This window comes from Triticum urartu, chromosome 5A (assembly GCF_056163025.1).
Source record: "Triticum urartu cultivar PI428250 chromosome 5A, HENAU_Tu73, whole genome shotgun sequence".
Classification (NCBI taxonomy): domain Eukaryota; kingdom Viridiplantae; phylum Streptophyta; class Magnoliopsida; order Poales; family Poaceae; genus Triticum; species Triticum urartu.
Genome location: NC_141877.1, coordinates 475667497 through 475674434, shown reverse-complemented (window position 1 = coordinate 475674434; position 6938 = coordinate 475667497). Strand labels below are relative to the sequence as shown.

At 48.1% G+C, this 6938-nt stretch overlaps 1 pseudogene across 1 annotated transcript; it reads left to right on the top strand.

Annotated features, from left to right (window-relative positions):
• The first annotated feature begins 4796 nt into the window (after positions 1 to 4796).
• LOC125556331 (protein RADIALIS-like 3 pseudogene) lies at positions 4797 to 6219 on the top strand (annotated as a pseudogene). Its single transcript, XR_015603374.1, has 2 exons — positions 4797 to 5149; positions 5773 to 6219. The product of XR_015603374.1 is annotated as a protein RADIALIS-like 3 pseudogene (transcript).
• Positions 6220 to 6938: the final 719 nt, after the last annotated feature.

Here is a 6938-nt window from a genome sequence, read left to right as displayed (position 1 = left end):
AGCATAAGTTTACCATGAATAAAATCCAAGCTAAACTTGGGGGCTAATGTCGGGGATATACCCCGCTGTGTAAACCGGCCGGAAGTTAACCCGGCCGGGCTTGGCAGTTTATCTGAAGACCCCGCTGACACCTGGCGAGTTACTGGCGACCCGCCCTGACTTGGCGGTTTACAAGCAACCCACGTGGTCATTATGACTCACTAGTGATCCGGCGTGCGGGATCGACGGATGACAAGGCCCAAAGCCCAGAAGGCCGGTTCACGTTTAACGCTGGGTCGGTTTAAGAGGAAAGGCATGAGGAACATTATCTTACAAGGAGCTAAGACATGGACTTGTATCCGGTTTGTATTAGAGATAGACCAGTCCTAATCCTAATAGGACTCTTCATGTAACCCGCCCCTCCAACATATATAAGGAGGGGCAGGGCTCCCCAAAAGAGACAAGATTCACAAGTTCCACAAGTTGGACAAGTTAGGTTTAGACAATAGCTCTCGAGATAGAGCACTCTTGTAACCGTGGTCATCATCATCAATATCAATGAAGCAGGATGTAGGCTTTTACCTTCACCGTGAGGGGCCGAACCTGGGTAAAACATCGCGTCTCTCGTCCCGCTCAACCCCTCTCAAGCTACCACATAGATGCGTTGGCCTCGCGACTAAGTCCTGACACTAAGGACATCTGTCGTGACAATTCCACGACACGTCCGAAAGGGTTGCAGCGATAAATATGCATTCAATTGCATATTTATCACCGCAGCTCTTTCGGATTGTCCAGCGTTTTCCATGGACAGCCCGAGGATGTGTAGATTGGGTATGTTCTCCATGTTCTACCCCGTTCCGAGACAGGATTTCGGTGGCGCCTCCCCATTGTTCTCCGGAGCACATTCTCTCGGCTATTTGCCGAGACGTGTATCTGGAGAACAGCGGGGAGGTACTGCCAAAATTTTGTCTCGGAACGGGGTAGAATGGGGAACATACTCAATCTACACATCCTCGGGTGGGATTAGGACCCATCTTTACCTATTAGAGATGTAGGTGGATTAAACGCGGTAGAAACTGAAAATTTGATGTGATTAATTTAAGTGAATCCTTAATTATGTTGTGTGGGTTGCAAAAAAGCATAGGATGGCAGATAATCAGTGGATGTACAGTGGTTTTATCCGTCGGAATCGAGTAACATCAGAGTGGATCGCGAAAACCGATGTGTATTTGAAGGAGATATTCCGTCGTCCAATGAGAATTATCCCACCATGCCCCTGTGCGAGATGTGCCAGACGTCACTGTAGAAATCAGACGGACATGAGTGAGCACCTTCGCACGCACGGATATATGCCAAACTTTGACATGCCGCCGATAAACATAGCCAAGCAGGACCGTGGTAGAGAGGAGGTGATGCGACAACGCATCGATGGATATGAGGACGACGGGGTCAGGGACATGCTAGATGATGTCATTGTTGCAGAAACAGCAAATGCGACACCTTCAGAGAATGAACCGGAGGAGCCGGAGGCAACCGCAAAGGCCTTCTTGGAGGTCTTGGCCTCGTCGAAGAAACCTCTTTATGTGGGTGCGAAAATATCTCAGCTGGATGCCATCTCGCAACTGATTGCAGTCAAGGCTAAGTATGGCTGTAGCCAGAAATGCTTCGAAGCATTCCTGGGAGTATGGGCTAATAGCCTCCCTGAGGGTCATGAACTGCGGAAAAGCATGTACGATACAAAGAAAATCATGAAGGCACTCTATATGGATTATGAGAAAATAGATGTTTGCCCGAAGAATTGCCTTTTGTTTAGGCACGAGTATGCGGATGACAAGTACTGTAGGAAGTGTGGTTCGTCTCGGTACATTGAGGTGGTCGGTGAGGATGGTGAGAAAAAGCAGCTAACCATCCCCGTTAAGGTTCTTCGGTATCTTGATTTTATAAAAAGACTGCAGCGCCTTTTCATCACGAAGGAGTCTGCCAAAATGATGAAGTGGCACAAGGAAGGTATAAGGTACAATCCAAAAAAATCGTACATCCATCAGGAGGGGAAGCATGGAAGTCATTCGATGAAGAATACACCGAGGAAGCAGCCGGGGCTGGGAATGTCAGAATAGCCATATCAAGTGATGGGTTGAATCCATATGGTATGTCATCCAATCCATACAGCTGCTGGCCTGTGTTTGTAATTCCGCTCAATCTTCCTCCCGGTGCCCTAATGCAACGGAAGACCATGTTCTTGTCGCTCATCATTCCAGGGCCTAACTACCCGGGGAAGCAATTGGGTGTGTTTATGCAGCCGCTTGTGGATGCTTTGCACCATTCTTGATACTTTCCGAGGTTGACATACGACCGGGATCTGCAGAGAAATTTCTTGATGAAAGTTTGGTTGCACTATTGCATGCATGACTTTCCCGACTATGCTCTATTCTGCGGATGGTGTACAAGTGGTAAGATGCCATGCCCAGTGTGCATGCAGGCTCTGTAAATGATTTGGCTGAGTAAGGGTGGCAAGTATGTAGCGTTTGACCTGCATCGACAGTTCCTCCCTCCAGACCATCCAGACAGGGAAGACAAGAAGAACTTCACGAAAGGCCGGGTTGTTCATGAAGTAACCGAGATTCCAACATTTTTGGGGGCAGATGTTCTTGCTCAGCTAAAAGCTCTCAAGCCTAAAGTCAAAGGCAAAGGCAAAGCCAAAGCCAAAGGCTTCGAGGGATATGGTGAGACGCACAACTGGACGCACATTACCCCCTTCTCGCAGCTTCCCTATTTCAAGGACCTCAAACTTCCTTACAATCTGTAAGTATTTTCCCTCTTATCTTCATTGCTCACTTTATTTTCCGCATTTAGTAGTTTTATGAGTTCCATCATGTCATACCATAGGCCTACCTGGAGTACACACGCCAGGAGACCATGGCGTGGCATCAGAGGCTTTATGAACACCAAGTGAAGAGGGATAGCCAGATGCAGCAGGCTTTTCAGGATATGGCGGCCGGCAGGTGTCCTCAGTTACCTCAAGCACAATGCCCTCTAGCACAACTAGTGCTGATGGGCTTTGAGGAGTTTGTGGCACAGAACGCTGGCCCCTCGCCGGTTAGTTCATCCCCAATCTATTCACCCAAAGCATGTCATGCCTTTCAACACAGTCATATATCCCGTGCATATGTCTTTTCAACATCTAGGGAACAGGTGGATCTACCGTTGGCGGTGGTCTTCGCAGCACTCCGGAGACACGGAGCCCGACCACTCCGATCCACGGAGGCGGAGGCGGTCTTGGCGGTAGCGCTGCCGCTAGCAGTGACGACCTGGGCTTCGGCCATCTTGGCGGTGACGACCTCCGCGGTGCTCGATGATCCTTGTGTGTGGTAATGATGCTTGAGATGACTTGTGTGTGGTGATGATCATTTAGATGACTTGTGTGCTTCTCTATATGCTTATGCTTATGTTGGTTGTGATGATGTTTATTTAGAGACTTGTGTGTGATGATGCTTATGCATATATTGTTGTGATGGTGCCGGATGATATCCCGTTGTGTTTTATATGTCTATCCCATCATATATATCTGCTGATATGTGCTGTTATTTGAATTGAATTGATTTGAAAACAAACAGAAAAAAGAAAAAAAAAAGCAAAAGCAAACTATGCCGACGGCTAGGCCGTCGGCATAGGGCTAGCGTGAGCTCCCAGTAGCTGACACGTGGCACCTATGCCGACGGCCTAGCCGTTGGCTTAGTTTAAAAACTGTGCCGACGGCTAGACCGTCGGCATAGGCGCCCACGTGTCAGCTACTGGGAGCTCTGTATGAAGGACTATGCCGACGGCCTGGCCGTTGGCTTAGTTTCAAACTATGCCAACGGCCCAGCCGTCGGCATAGCCCTGGTCCACGAGCAGCGGCTAGTCGCCACGTGGGCGCCTATGCCGATGGTCGAGCCGTCGGCATAGTTTTTGACTAAGCCGACGGCTAGGCCGTCGGCATAGGATGCCACGTGGCGACCAGTCGTTGGGCAGACTTGACGGCGGCCGCCGTTAGGCGTGATAGTTGCCGACGGCCGGGGCCGTCGGCATAGATGTACGGCCCCCGTCGGCGTATCATATATGCCGACGGCTTTTCTATGCCGACGGCCTCCCTGGCTGTGCCGACGCATATGTTGCCGACGGCCCTATGCCGACGGGGGCCGTCGGCATAGGTCTATCCCGACGGGACTCGGGCCTATGCGGACGGCCCTGGCCGTCGGCATAGGGGGCGATTCCGGTAGTGAACGGAAGCTCTCACATTCCAGGCACCAACTTGCGGGATTGGAATCCAGGCGTTCTCTACATCACTTCAGCCAGGATTCAGAATATTTACTCCTTTTCCTCTGCCAAAAAGGGCATCCCATTCCAGATATGTGCCGTAGATTCTCTCGGCTCGATCGTTCGTATACCCACCCGCCACCCTAGCTGCCCTATCTCCCTAGCTAGTATCTCGCTCAATCGATAGCGTGGGCACCGACAAGAAAGGCGAATTTCTGCGTGTGGCTCTGGGCTACTGCACCTCCAAGAGGCATGAGCATCTGCTTATCACGTCGACCGGATAGAGTGTGCAGACGTAGTCACCAGCTCCTTCATCCAAAAAAGTTCAGAATCAGAATGTAATTAATTGAGCTTTTTTATGGTACCCTGGGGTAAATTAATTAGCCCCACTGACCTTTCAGTCGCCAAGCCGATGGCAATCCCGATACCATTCCAGCAACAAGGCCGTCGGGGTGGCGCCCCAAGCGCCTATAAATAGTGGGCACCCAAGCAGCACAACGATCATCAAACCATAACCACCGGAGCTTCTCAAGTGCAAAAACCATCAGAAAAGGCTTCAGCGCAAACGTAGCTCGGTTTCCGATCCAGTTGGAGATGTCTTCTTCTGGGTCAAGGAGCGCATCCCGCGGCGGCGCCAACCCAGAGTGGAGCAAGAAGGAGAACAAGCTGTTCGAGGACGCACTCGCCTACTACGGCGAGGGCACGCCCGACCGCTGGCTCAAGGTGTCCCGCGCCATGGGCGGGACCAAGACGGCCGACGAGGTGCGCCGCCACTACGAGATCCTTGATAGCGACATCAAGCTGATCGACTCCGGCAGGGTCCCCTTTCCCAAGTACAACACCCAGGGGGCTTGGAACTGATCCATCAATCAAGGTAACCAAAACCCTGCGTGATCCTTGTCTCTTGTCTACAGTTTATAAGTGTGAAGTGTCAGCAAGTCCTCAGTGCTATATGGTGATCTCAATCACTTGTCAAAATAAAGGTAGACCATGCCCTAGATTGAAAAAGAAACCGCAATGGAATGCCGCTTGTCATTGCTGTCAATTCCTTGGTTGTTTCTGCCCCAGATGCACTGCCAACGTTAGTGTGATGGTGATTCCGTGATTGCACTATTATTACACAAGCAAAGAGGATCCGGCACATAATTTAAGCCTGGACCTGGAACTTTGAACAGCATCATGCACGCACTATTTGCTTGCATGGATGCGCTAATCTTAGAGATCCTGCATCCAGGCTGTTAATTGAAGTCTGTTTTGCACACTCTTTAGCGCCAAAACCATGGTACCCCTTGAGAGGCAGCGCTGCATATCCTAAATTACAGAACATAGAAAATCCACACCCTTTGTCAAGCCTAGCATTCAGACAACCATATCCAAAGAAATGGGGGCATGATTCTCCTACTGAAATGAAAATGTTAATTTATCCCAGTTCTTGATTTGAGAAGTTCGAGCAAATTAACTTACAAGGTACCTCTCTCGTTGTATTTTTCTTTGCAGGAGCAAAGCTTCTGAATTCTGAAGATCCTGCAAACAGGATAATCTGTTGATAATCAACTCCTTAGCTGGGACCATGTTATTAAAGCAAGCATAATTATGTACCGTAAAACAAAGATTGTGGGCACTTGGTTAGGAATAAAAGAAGAAAATATATGTGAGTGTACATAATATTAGGTTTGTAAGCAAATCAAGTTCGCTTGGTTTTGCAGACGGTAGCATGTATTTTTCATTGTGTACTGTATTACTCCTCCCCAATAAGTTTTGGGGTAAACATCAGTGATGTAAATCCCCAGTACTTGTGTGTACTATTCATGAACTTGTGCTGGTAGAATATTCATGTTTGTCTATCAGTTGGTTCAAGACACGGATGTTTACATTGCACTTTACGTGTTATCATTATCGATCCCTTCCAACAAAGATGGAGTAGGTAAGTATGACTAGGTGCCATCTGATAACTTGTGTACTCCCTCCGTTTATTTATTCTACACATTAGCTTTGAGTGAAGTCAAACTTTTACAAGTTTGACCAAGTTTATAGAAAACTATGTGAACATTTACAATAACAGATCTGTATGAAGTGAAAGCAAAGTTGATTCTTTGTCTTCTCAAACAGCTTTCATGTCTCAAAATAAATTTCCATAAGAGCGAGCTATTTTGCTTTGGAAAGGCGAAGGAAACACAGAATGGATATTGGCAACTCCTCGGTTCTGATGTGGAATTTCTTCCTTTTATGTACCTCGGAATACCCATTCACCCCCCCCCCCCCCCCCCCCCGACCAAGCTCATAAACAAAGAATAGAAAATTATCGAATATCGCTTTGGAAGACCCTAACAATTGGACTGGGGGGGGGGGGGGGGACTCATATCATATGGGGCACCATTGACTCTTATCAACACTATTCTCACAAGTCTACCCATGTTTATGTTGTCCTTTTTCTAAATGCCCAAAGTTTTTTTTTAAGATTTGATTTTTATTGATCTAGGTTCTTCTGGCAGTGCGATGAGCACAAATAGAAGTACATACTAGGTAAGTGGGATATCTATGTTGGCCAAAGGATCATGGTGGTTTGGGTATTGAAAACCTAAAGATAAAACCAAGCGCTTGCTTAGTAAATGGCTATACAAGTTGCTTAACGAGGAGGATGTATGGCCAGAGCTTGTTCATAA